At 49.0% G+C, this 13,271-nt stretch overlaps 1 protein-coding gene and 1 pseudogene across 1 annotated transcript in view; both read left to right on the forward strand.

Moving 5' to 3' along the window:
* Window positions 1-13,271, forward strand: part of LOC146421167 (uncharacterized) — a 230,781-nt gene that overhangs the window by 150,987 nt on the left and 66,523 nt on the right. The window lies entirely within an intron of this gene.
* The window catches only part of LOC146421173 (serine/threonine-protein kinase pim-1-like), an 8,557-nt pseudogene continuing 4,983 nt past the window's right edge, over window positions 9,698-13,271 (forward strand).

Raw genomic sequence — 13,271 nt, forward strand, 5'->3', positions numbered from 1 at the left:
GTTCGCAGGGTGAGAAGGAAGGACATTTTCTTAATGGGATGGGGATCAGCAGAATCTGGATTCCCAGTCCTGCTCGGAGCTGGCAGGGCACAATCAATTTCCTGTTGCTTCAACCACAATTTAAAATTACTTAATATTGGAAACAAAGTCCAGAATCTATTAAGAAAAGGCTGATGAAGTCAGTAAGATAGATCCATGCTATCAGCACGTTGACAAAGTAAATAACTGAGCTCTCTTTTACAAAAGATCAGTTACCTCTTGATGCAAAGTTACAGAAGATTTTACACTACACACCTGAGTTTTGTTTTTATCTTTCATATTTCATCTAGGCTTTTTTCTTTTTTTTTCTCTTTTTTTTTCCTTAAACCAGGAAACCTGTCCTAAAAAGAAATGTCCTTTGCTCCTGGTTTTCATGTGAAGCAGCTCCCTTCCCTCTGGCCCCAGGGCTTGGGGCACTGTCAGCACCTGCTGCTTCAGCCACTGCTTCTGCTGGCATTGAGAGCAACAACCAGATTGTGGCTGATCCCGAGGGAGCAGCAGCAGGGCCTGGAGCTGATCCCTGAGGCTGGGGCAGGGCTGGACAAATGACCCCACAGCAGCAGCAGCGGCAGCAAATGGAGCTGACTTTGAGCACAGCCCCTGCCACTCTTGCCTCCTGTTTGCAGTGGTATCACAGCAGCCTGAGGCACCTGGGAGTCCTCAGTGCCAGCAGGAACTTGAGATGGCAGGCCCTGGGCTCCTGGAGGTTGTGCAAGGAACGGAGCTGGGCACTCCCTGTCCATATGGAGCTTGCAGATGGAAAAGGCTGCTGTGCCCAGGCAGCTCCAAGGGCAGAGAAATGAGGCTCTTGAGCACTTGATCTGTGCCAGTTCCACAGTCCTGGGCAGCAGCCAGCGAGCAGAGGGGGAACAGAGGGCACAGCAAGAGGGACAAAAGCAGTCAAGTGCAGAGACTGGAGAGAGCCAGACCTGGCAGAAGGAACAGCTGCTTCCTTGCACTCCTGAAGAAAGCTCTTGGCTGTTTCAGAGCACTGAAAGGCCTGAAGGGCAGAGAGGAGGTGACACCAAGCAATGCTCCTGTTTTCACACCCTCCCCTCTCAGTGTCCCAGAAGGAACTGGATGAGCTGTATTCTTCTCTCATAGTCCTCTTGTTCATCATGAGCAGCTTAGCACCAGGAGCTAGAGGGCCTGAAGCCTTAAGCCTCAAGAGCTGACCAAGAGGGAACTTTCTGAGCAAAATGATGCTGCTAACTTGTACCAGGCTGAATGGAGCAGATGAAATCCTGGAATTCTAGACACTTTTCTGTTGGAAAAGACCTCTGCGCTTATCAAGCCCAACCGCTCACCCAGCACTGTCAGCCCAGCACTAAACCACATCCCTGAAGTGCCAAGGCCTGAACAAGAGGCCTGACTGAGGCCTGAACAACAGGCCTGAGCCAAAGTGACCTCTCGATGAACCTTCCAACAAAATGTTATCTTTGTATCCTCTCATTAACAAAATATGCATGATCATTAGCATTGTGGTAGATGTATTCACTCATTAGTGAATCATGTATTGATTTTTCTGTATTTAGAAGCTAAACAAGGCCATGAAATCCAACATCTGGCCTGGTTTGGGGCTGTATGGTCAAAGTCAGCTCCCTTGGTTCTTCCTTGAGCCCTGGCCAGGCTTTGGGAGAATCCAAGAGGAGAATGAATCCAGAAGTTCCTGCACTGGAAGTGCTGTCAGTTTGTTTGTTCAGCACTCTCCAAGCTGGGCTCTCTCCCAGCGAGGTTGGAAGCCTCACCTGTGGCTGGACACAGCTGCAGGAATTCCCAGTGTCCAGAGTGGCTCTGCAGTCCTTGGCTGTGACAGCTTCCCCAGCTGATGTGTGGGGCTGGGTGATGGTAAAGTCTGAGGGTAACTGGTGATGGATCTTTCTAAATCACTTCAGGCAATCTTTGGTTGGAATGATTGGGTGCATTGCTGAGCTTCTCCTGTTGTGATTCTTTGCTGCTCTGAACTGTAGGAAATTGCACTGATTCCTTCAGTTGGTGTCTGTGTCTTTGGTGCTGGCCCTGCCCACTGGCAAAACAAAATTGGCATAGTCTGTCCAGATCACAGCAAAATGTCATTTTTTAATTGTAAATGTAAGGAATTGGTCCCATCCAAGATTGCTGGTTGGGAAAACCTTCCCTATAGTTGGCTGGCTCTGGAGTGGGCTGAGATCAGAGCACTGTGTGAGCAATGGGGAAGTCAGCTAAAAGAAGCTGATCTGCTGGATGTATTAAAATGCATCCAAAATTGCATATGGAAAAAGGAAAAGAACTTGTGGGTTTGGGAAGATGAGGATAAATTTTATTAACAGTATATTGTATAAAGCACCAACAGAAGGAACAATTGTATTTGGAATGCTCCCACATGGAGCAACAGAAGTTTTTAATCTTGAGCTCAGATTTCTTTGTGCAAGTGAAATAATATAATAATATAATTAATAAATATATGTATCATAAAAATTATTTGTAAAAATATAATTAAAATATCTATGTATGCATATATATAGATACAAACTAAATAATAATGTGAAATAATGCTGACAATATTAATTTGTTACCTTTTGCTGCTCAGGAATGTAACACTAAATACCTTACAGAAAATGTTTGGCCAGGACCTGAACATCAGTGGGAAAATTGGCGAGTTTGTGTATAATGAATAAAGGAGGATGGGATGAAATTGGCTATTTTTATAGGGTTTGCTGATACTATGATATGGAATGCTTTGTCTGTTACTGTGAGAAATAAAGTGATTAAGGCTGCTGGGTTTTTCATATACCACACCATCCACAAGCTGTAGGATTTGTGGAACGGATGGAGGGTTTGTTAAAAGAGCAGATGAAAAAATGAGGAGATGGGAACCTGTCCTGATGGAGAACCCCTTACAGGTCCACTCCAGAAGCTGCATGGCTGGACCTTTATGCATTAGATTTAATGAGGATAAATCAGAAGCAAATGAGATTTATCAATAACAAAACAGAAATTCAGATTCCTCCAGAACACTTTGGTTTGATAACTGCTCACTAAAGCTTGGCCTTCCAAAGTGTTCATGTCATGGGAGGAGAAATCGATACAAATAATCAAGAAGAAATTAAATTCTGGTTAACAACAGTGAACAAGATTTGATTATGCAACCCCATGACAGGGTAGGACAATTACTGATAATACAGTTTTTAAAAGAATTGTGAAAAAAAGGAGATCCACCTCAAATCTGTACTGCTTGTGGAGATAAAGGGTTTGGATCCACCACTCCTAATAATGGAGCTAAGTTGTGGGTCCAGAGGCCAAATGGCCCTCCTGAGCCAACTAAAGGAACAGCTCTGGGGAAAGATAATGCAGTTTGAATCCTGAAACCTGGGCAGGAACAATGGGAATATGTCCCTGCAGCCAAGTGTTCTATGGGAGAACAAGTAGATGTTATAGGATGTTGTTTCACAGATCCTGCCAGACCAAATCTCCCTGTTTGTCCCAACGTTCCCTTTGGAAAATGCTCTGATCCACAGGGCTCCATGTGAAGGCTGATGTGACCCTGAGTGCCTTCCACAGGAATTCCAGCCAGGAGCCTGGAGCACCTCAAGGACTGGGACCTGGCAGCTCTCCAGCCAAAGGGGAAAGGACCCCACCAAGCCTTGTTACCCACAGACACCGCAGTGAAGCTGAACAGCAAAGGACCTTGGGGCATTATTGTGGAATTAAAAAGGAGCCAGCTCCATGGACAATGGAATTATTGTTCCTGACCTGAATGAGACTGAGGAAAAAGGATGAATAACCTTGTCACTGAAGTATTGCTTATGTCTGTAAGTTGTATCTTGATAGTCAACCAGAATCTTTGTTTGCTAGAATCACCTCTGGAGTTTCACCAAGGGATTAGTCATGAAAATTCTTATTGAAATGTAAAGATCAATGTAGGGAAAGTACTTAGTGTAACTAATTGCTGGGTATGTTCTCAACTAATGTTGGGAGGAACAGGATTCCCTTGGAGGGCCCATGCTACAGGGTGGCAGAACTCTGTCAATGGGCTCTGACTTGTAACAGGGCCAGTGAAGGGAAATTAAAGAAAAGTGTTCTGTGGAACAAAAGAATAAAATTATCAATTTCACAGGATTCAGTAGGGTTCTCCTTCAAGAGAAGCCAAAGCCTATGAAAAGATTTCTGTGCTTGAACATCACTCACAATGTCAGTAGAGCTTGGGGTGCTGGAGCTGCTCAGGGTCAGTGTTACACCACTCTCAGCTGCAGTGCCACCCTTTTGGCTACTTTGGCAACAACCACAGGGAAGAGTTGGGACCAAGGGAACATTTTCCACCCAAAGAGTGCCTTTGATTTCAGAAAGCCAAAGATTCTGGTTCACCCTGTGTCCCATGTGCATTGCCTTATCTTATGGAGTTTATGTTAATGAGCTAAATTGATTATTTGAAGTAGCAAATTATAATGTTAAAATATTGAATAGCACCTCCTGTGAGCTCCAACAAACACAACCTGGGAGCTCTACAGAACCACATGGCCTTGGATTATCTGCTTTCTGTCCAGGGAGGAACCTGTGCTATTCTAGGACAGGAATGTTGCACTTGTATCAATGATGGGTTTGGAGTGCAACAGTCAGGAATGACCTCAATAGAAACAGCAGTAGCAGAGTGGCAGAAAGGCGAAAATTCTCCCTGGTGGGATTGGCTTCATGGCTGTCAAATTGGAGGCTGCTGTGAAATGCATTTGTGGCAGTGACTGTAATCATTGCAGTGTGTGCACTTGGTGTGTTATGATTCCATGTTAGAGTTGTTGTGACACTTTGTGCTGAAAAATGGAGCACTGAGACTTGTCTGAAAAGAGACACAGTCTCAGTAAAAAGGGGGATTCGATAAATAACATAGAGAATAGGAACTATTTAGGCATGTTTTAAAAGGAATGCAAAGTATAGATCTGAGTAATGAACTTGAACAGTACTTAATTGAAAACAAGTGGTGACGCCTTTACACCTAATACCTAAATCTATTCTAAAAGACTATTGTTGAAAGAATTGTTATGGAGGTTGTGGTTCATCTGTCAGTCAAAGGACCCATTGAAGTACTAAGGCCTGAACAGTTCTTTACTGAGGCCTGAGCAATAACTGACCTCTTGATGAACATTCCAAACAAAGGTTACATTTGTATCTGCTCATTAATGAAACATTATTACCAAAATGATCTATGTATCTGTGCATTGGTGAAACCTGTATTTACCGTTTTGTATTTAGAAGCCAGACAAAGCCACATCTGGCTTTGTTGGGGCTGCACTATGAAAGAAAACTCCCTTGGTTCCTCCTTGAGCCCTGGCCAGGCTCTGGGAGAAACCAATCAGGAGAATGAATCCAGAAGTTCCTGCACTGGAAGTGCTGTCAGTTTGTTTGTTCAGCTCTCCAAGCTGGGCTCTCTCCCAGCAAGGTTGGAAGCCTCACCTGTGGGTGGACACAGCTGCAGGAATTCCCAGTGTCCAGAGTGGCTCTGCAGTCCTTGGCTGTGACAGCTTCCCCAGCTGATGTGTGGGTCTGGGTGATGGTAAAGTCTGAGGGTAACTGGTGATGGATCTTTCTAAATCCCTTCAGGCAATCTTTGGTAGTGCTGACTGGGTGCTTTGTCCATCTTATCCTTTTGTAATTCTTTGCAAATGATTCTGTGCATTGCTGAGCTTCTCCTTTTGTAATTCTTTGCAGTTTTGTGTTATAATAAATTACACTGTTCCCTCAGTTGGTGTCTCTGTCTTTGGTACTGACACTGCCCACCAGCAAAACAGACACTGAGGGCCCCATAGAACCAAAGGGGCATTGTGACACTGTAGGGCCTCGTGTAACCCAGGGGACCATGGTGACACTGTGGGGCTTAAAGGAACCAAGGTGCCATTGTGACACTGTGGGGCTCCATGAAGATAAGGAGACCATTGTGACATTGCAAGGCCTCATGCAACCAAGGGTCCATTGTGATACTGCAGAAGCAAGGAGACCTTTCGGGGGTTCTTCAGGGCCCCATAGAAACAAGGGCCATTGTGACACTGTGGGGCATCATGGAAACAAGGGGCCATTGTGACACTGTGGGGCCTTCAGGAACCACGGAGACCATTTGGACACTTCAGGGCCTCGAGGAATCGAGGGGACATTGTGACACTCTGGGGGCCCATGGAATAAGGGAGATCATTGTGACACTCTGGGGCTCCATGGAACCATTCTGACACTGCCTGGACTTGTATAACCAAGAGTCCATTGTTTTCTTCTCCCTGGCACTGCCCAGTCCAGCCTCTCCCTACCTCTGCCCCAGCCCAGCAGAGCAGCCCAGTCCTATCTGGCCCTGCAGGAAGAATGGGAAGCAATGGAGGTCAGGGACAGTGACTCTGTGTCTGGAATGCTCAGGAGATCCTCAGCTCTGGCATCTCCTGCAGCCCCAGGACAGCCCCACTGCCCAGGACAGCAGCAGAGAGTTTGCCCTGGGGCTCCTCAGGCAGCTCCTGCTGCCCCAGCTCTTGCCAGGACTCCTGTGCACACACACAAGGGCTCCTGCTCTTCTCCTGGCACATCCCAGCTGCCCACAGAGCCTTTCCCAGGGGATCACGGCTGTGCTGGCCTGAGCAGCCATTGCTGCAGCCCCTGCCCTGCTCCCCACAGCCCCACAGAGCTGGGGGTGCTGCTCTGCAGAGCACGGGGGCTGTGCTGCCTGGGGCCATGGGCTGCCTCTGCTGGGCTCTGCTGCTCCAGCTGGGACACACAGGCAGCTGATGGTGCTCCCTGCACTCAGCCCTCCCACACGAGCTCTGCTGGGGCCATGGAGGCTGCTCAGAGCTGCCTGCCTTGTTCCAGGCCTGCCAGATGGCCTTGGGGCTGCCCTGGATCCTCCTCTGGAAGTTCCCTGAGGCTCAGAGGAGGCACTGCCCACACTCCTTTCCCTGTCCCTGCTGTGTCCCCAGGGGCTGCAGAGCTTTCATGGGTCACAGCAGACATTCAGTCCTTTATCTCTGGGTGACTCTGATGCCTGGAACAGGCTACCTGAAACAGATGCCAAAACAATTAGGTGTATTAAAAGCAGACAAATTTATTCAAGGCCTTCAAGGTACGTTCAGGCAAGCAAAGTCTCCCTCAGGGACTACACCCAAAATAGATACCAGATCACAAGCTCTTTATCTTTTTTAAGTTTTGTCTTATTAGCATATTGGTCCCTAATTCTCTAATCACACCTTCAGGCAATGATATTGACCACCCCAGGCCCTGCTCCCCCCTTTCCACTGTTGTTCAGATATTTTCTGGCCCTAGGGTAATGAATATGTCCTTGAATCTCTATCCAGAGAGCTTTGTTTTGGTTAAATGTGTTGGGAACAGAGGTTTTTTGCATTCTGTGAGAACAGAGAACTACACCAATTTACAGACACATGAAGAAAAAAAAACCCCAAAATTATTAAGGCATCATTGTGATCCCAGGGATATCCCAGACCATGTCACTTCATGCTCAGGATATGCAGTGGGGGGAAGAAGGAGGAAGGGGGGACGTTTGGAGGGATGGCTTTTGTCTTCCCAAGTCACCATTCTGTGGGACGGAGCCCTGCCCTCCTGGAGGTGCTGAACAGCTGCCCAGCCCTGGGAAGGGCTGAAGGAATTCCTTCTTTTGCTTTGCTCATGTGGTGCCTTTTGCTTTCCCTGTTGAAGTGCCTTGATCTCAACCCACTCCAGTTTTTACCCTCCCATCTCTCTTCCTGATCCCATTGGTGGGGAGTGACCGAGGGGCTGTGAGGTGCTGCCTGGGTTGAACCAAGACACCAATTGTCTGTGCTTTGCTTTGCAATATTTCAGAGCCAAGTGTGTGTTTTATTCACCTCAAGGAGTGTAACAAAAGTTTCCCAACAGCTTCTAAAAGATAGAAATGCCAAACATATTTGAAGAGTTTATGGACAACTTAAAAAAACATGCATGACAATGAGCCTGGAAATCACAGATGTTTATTTACTCAATGCTTAATGCAAAACTCAATTTACTTAAGCATTCACTCAATGCTTAAGAGAGCTCTTGTGATTTACTGTGAAGAAATATTCAGGGATCCCTTAGAGAGCTCTGTTCTTCCTAATTTGCTTCACTGGGTTCTTCTTCTACTTTTACATATTTATAATTTGAAAATTATAAAATATATGTTGTCTTTTGGAGAGGTAAATCTAACTACTTTTCCATTTTGACTTTCAAGAAATTTCAGTGTCAGAGTTTGTGAATGACAGTAAATTCACTGTCATTCAAATATCCTGAAGAATTAATTGTTAAATTAATACTGGAGGGTGTGACATGTAGCCTCATTCAGAGTCATCATTTGAAGATGGCACACATTAAATCCTTATATTGAAAGATTTCAAGATCCCACTATTACATTTTAGAGGAATCTCCTGTTCCAGAATCATGACAAAATTCTGTTAGATGTAAACACATCAAATGTTGTCCTTTGGATCTCTAAGCAGGATGGACTTGCTCTCTCCATGCTGATGTGAAATGTTTCAGAGTAGTTTGTAGAACCAGAGAATTATGGAACCCCACAACGGTTTGGGTTGAGAGGGACCTTGAAGCCCCATCCAGTGCCACCCCCTGCCATGGGCAGGGACACCTTCCACTATCCCAGGCTGCTCCAAGCCCCAGTGTCCAACCTGGTCTTGGACACTTGCAGGGATCCAGGGGCAGCCACAGCTTCTCTGGGCACCGTGTGCCAGGGCCTCCCCACCCTCCCAGGGAACAAGTCCTTCCCAAGAGCCCAGCCAAGCCCTCCAAAATGGGAGTATTCACCATCACTTCCTCTTGCAATTTCCCAGTTTCAAATGGAGCTGTGTGAACATTTCAACGACTTTAGAAATTGTATTCCAACAGCTCATCTCTGGAGTTCTTTCCTTTGCCTCCTGAACCGTGGGAGTTCTCCTCTGTTTTATTCTGCATTCTAAAGGGGCAAATGATGGAATTCTCAACTCTGCTGGAAGGAAAACCTTTTTCCCAATGAGCCCAGTATTTGCACACCACAGTTCTTGACCCTAAACTTGGGCTTGCACATGTTCCATGGGCAAGAGCCTCTGCATTTTTCAGTGGGGCCTCTATCCCGATTTGAGAAGGGAATTCTCTGCTGAGTGTGCCATTATCAGCATTAACAGACACCAGAAAATTATTTTTTCGGACATAAAATGGGTTTTTTGAATGGTTTCCACAATCATTTCTACCTTGTAATTATTTACAAACAAATTTCAGCCTGCAGCGATGCCTTCTAGAACTTTACAGCTGTGCATGATGTGCAAACACAGTTTTTTAAAGCTGTGGCACATGCACTGATTGCTTTTGCAGTCCCTGATGTGTCCCTGCGAGAGGCTGTGTGACAGCTCTGTCACCGCCCTCTTTGCACACTGCTGTCCCAGCCCGTTCCAGCCGGTTTGCAGCTGGTTCTGAGACCCCCTAGCCCGCCGCTGTCCTGGGGCTGCTGGGGAGTGGCCCGTGGGGACAGCAGCGCCTTGCAGGCTCCTTTGTGACGTGTGGCTGCGTGTGCCCAGAGCCCATTGTGACACCTGGGGACACGGCGTGAGCAGGAGGCTATAAAAGGGCACCGAGAGCCCGGGGGTGCCACTGCCAGGAGAGAGAGCTGCTCTATCAGAAGACAGCATCTCCCGCAGTAGCGAAGTGTCACAGTGTGACGGAGATGGCGACAAGCGAGAAGAGCACCGTGGGCGTCCAGCCCAAGAAGAAGTGGCTGCGATTCCCTGGGAGGCAGAAGGTGAGGGATGCGCTCGGGCTTGGGGCCAGGCTTGCGGGCACGGAGGGAGCTGCTGTGCCAAGGCAGTTGTTTGCAGGCCCCGCGGCAGCCTGGGCGTCATGCTGCTCCTGCTGCGTACAGGTGCCGAGCTGCGAGTCACGGGCAGCCCCGCAGGAAGCTGAGGAGCACCGTGACTCCTGTGCTGCCTCTGTGGCGCAGGCGGCAGCAGCAGAGAGCCGGGCAGCCCCGCACAGCCCCAGGGGCCGCGGCCAGGCTCTGCTGCGCTCGCTGCGGCGCGGCTCCCGTGCCATCCTGAGCGGGATGGCGGCTGTGATCCGGCGACGCGGCCAGCAGCCGGGGACACGGCGGCCCCCGCATCAGGGCACGGCGACAGGGACGGCAGCAGCAGCCCCCGCACTGGGGCCGGAGAGCCGGGCAGCTGCCCCGCACAGCCCCTGCTGCCCCCCCAGCCCGGAGCCCGGCCAGCTGGAAGCTCTGGGTGGGCAGGGGGCAGGGGCAGCAGCAGGGACTGTGCTGACAGAATATTGAAGAGAAGTCCTGCGTCATCCTGGATGAAGACTGGCAAGGGGAACATGAATGAGACCCAAGCTGCAGAAGTGGAGAAGAGAGGCCTCCTGTGAGGCTCCGTGAGGCATGGGCAGAGCACAGGAACCTTCATCCATGACCAGCCACAGGCCAAGGCCCAGCTCTGCCCAGCAGAGCCCCTCACAGCAAGGAAAAGGCCTCAACTCAATACCCAGTTATGCACCAGTGCCCACCAAGCCCCTTGTCCAGCCAGCTGGAAGATCTCGGTGGGCAGGGGACAGGGGCAGAAGCAGAGCCATGCCTGTCAGGGGCACCAACCACAGAGGGAACCAGCTCTGAGGAGCTCAGGTCTGTGTGCAGTTTGCCAGGGCTGTCCACAGAGTGGGCAGAGATCACACACCTGAGCTGGAGCACTGAGGAGGAGAGAGCCTCAGGGTCCCTCCCAGGTGAGGCATGGCCTGAAGATGCAGAGCTGAGCAGCAGGTCTGAGGAAGAGAGTGACTCAGGCTCCTTGCCATGTTGGTCATGGGCTGAAGACACAGCTGATCTGGAGCAGTGAGGCGGAGAGTGGCTCAGGGTCTCTCCCATTAGAGGCTTGGGCCGAAGACAGAGACCTGAGTGGGAACGCTGATGAGGACAGTGGCTCTGTGTCCCTCCCAAGTGACTTGTGGCCAGAATGCAGCCACCCAGCCTGGAGGATAGAGGATGACAGACAATGCCTCAGGGTCCCTTCTACAGGACATTCCAGATGGCACTTGGGGACAGCAATTCCTAGAGTGGCACAGGTTGTTTGGGCATCCCTCACAGCTCTTGGCATGCAACTGGCAGGCTTGGCATGGAGAGGTTCCCTTCCCCAAAAAGTCTGGTTCAATGGCACCTTCACCACTCTGGCAAGGCCCCAAACAAAGAACCTGCTTCTCCTTCTTTGTGACATGGAGGTGACCAGGAAACAAGACGTGCCAAAGCAAGTGCCAAAGCAAGTCAGGGTTCTGGTCTGAGTAACCAAACCCTGACATTGGCTGTGATATTTCCAATGACCTGGACAAGACCATTGAAGGCACCCTCAGTCATGTTGCAGATGCCACCAAGTTGGGTGGCAATGTCCATCTGCTGCAGGGCCCGGAGGCTCAAGACTGAGGTGCCATTGTACTTGCTACCTCAAGAATTTGAGGAGCAAAAGTAAGAGAATTTATTAGACTTAAATTCTGTAGGTTAAAATAGGACTAGATGTTAATAGAGCTCTCTTCTAGAATTAAGGAAAATTGGATAAAGGCCCTCTCATGCCCTCTTTTCCTGTTTAATTAAGAAACAAAAAAATAATTAATCATTAATAAAAATTAATAACTAACTAAATTCATTAAAATTAAACCCTAATAACTGAATTAACTAAATTAATTAATTAAACAAGGCAAAGAGTTCTGAAGGTTTAAACTAGACATTAGTTGGGAAAGAAAACTGCTAGGTAGCTCTTTTTTTTCTAATAGATAATATTTTTTAGCATTTGGCCTGGAATATGTTCCTCTGGAATCTGTTCCTCCGGCAGTTGAGCTGTAGCTCTTGCCCAGTTAGAACAGGTTCCATAAGATGCTTTAATTGAAATAAAATGATGGAATTGACAAATCAGAAGTGCTTGTTGTTTTCATTGTGCTGTAGTCATTGATTTGGGGGAAACTACTGAAGGCTGAAGCCGTTTGGTCTCTGGGGCGTTGCAGTGTGTGCTGTGTGGGGCAGAGGAGAAAGGCGCTGCCTGGGGCGGGAGGGATGCAGGGACACCAAGTGCTTGTGACTTGTGCCACAAGGCCTTGGTCTGATGCAAAAGCTCCTTTTCTCGCATCCACTTCTCCTCCTAGAGAGCTGCCCAGGTGCAGAGATCATTCTGTAGGATCTCTGCAGGGAGGAGAGCTCTCAGCCATGCCAAGGAGATTTTCCAGAACTCTCTGTTCTGCAGGCCAGCAGCTGCCAGGCTGTTTTGTGGAACTCATTGTGAGGCACACGGGGATTTTCCTGCCAGGACATTGGATCCCACTGGCTGTGTCAGGTGCCTGCAGAGGTGCTGCAGCACTCAAATGCATTTGCAAATGCAACTTTTGCAGCCTGGCTGAAAATCTCCTGAGACAAGGAGCCTGAGAGGACACGTGCTTGGCCACATGCATTGTGCAGCTGAAAGCTCCAGGATGCCACAATGTGCCACGCTGGACACTGCCTGGCATTGGGGTTGATAGCAAAGCAGATGCTTGCTTTGTCTTTGCAGTCTCCAGCTGCTGCTCCCTCCCAAGTCAGCAATTCCCAGGAGACAGATGTGTGCAGAGCTGCCTGTGCTCCCTGAGCAGGCCTGGCAGGAGCTGCAGCACATGGGGTGGCAACCCAGCCTGGCGAGGCTGTGAATCTCTTGATGCTCCCACAGAGGGGACTGCTGTGGGCTGAAAGGCTCTGTGTTTGCCAGGGGGTTCCGAAGGAAAAGGGAAGATCCTCCCGAGCTCAGGCCAAGGGCAGCTGCAGCCCACTGAGGTGGGTGCTGAGCACCTCACAGCTGCAGTCCTTCATTCCCGTGCATTTCCCAGCCTGGTCCATATCCCCAGTTTCCTGTGGCCAACAGGAGCTCCTGTATTTATAATCTGAATGTTCTCCATGTCACCAGAGGTTTTGCAGATGAAGCAGAGCATCCTGTTCAGTCTCACCACTGCTCCTCCTTTTGAACTCCCTGCCTTGCCTGGAGCTCTTGCCTGAGGCATCTTTCCAATCAGCTGTGACAAGCTGCACTGAAGCCAAGCACCAGCCAGGCTGCCTTTATTACTCTGGGCTTCAATTCCTCTGCTGATTTGGTGTCGTGGCAGTGTCCTGACTCTGCTGGGCCCTGGCTGGCAGCAACCTCTCTGCTCGGTTTCTCTGGAGCACTTGGTGTGGAAGGTGTAAGTCGTGTAAGGCAGGTGGCCAGTACAGATTCCTGAACACAGGGGTGGAACAGAGAAGCAAA

The sequence above is a fragment of the Lichenostomus cassidix genome, unplaced genomic scaffold (assembly GCF_008360975.1).
Source record: "Lichenostomus cassidix isolate B80296 unplaced genomic scaffold, HeHo_3.0 HiC_scaffold_43, whole genome shotgun sequence".
Taxonomy (NCBI): Eukaryota; Metazoa; Chordata; class Aves; order Passeriformes; family Meliphagidae; genus Lichenostomus; species Lichenostomus cassidix.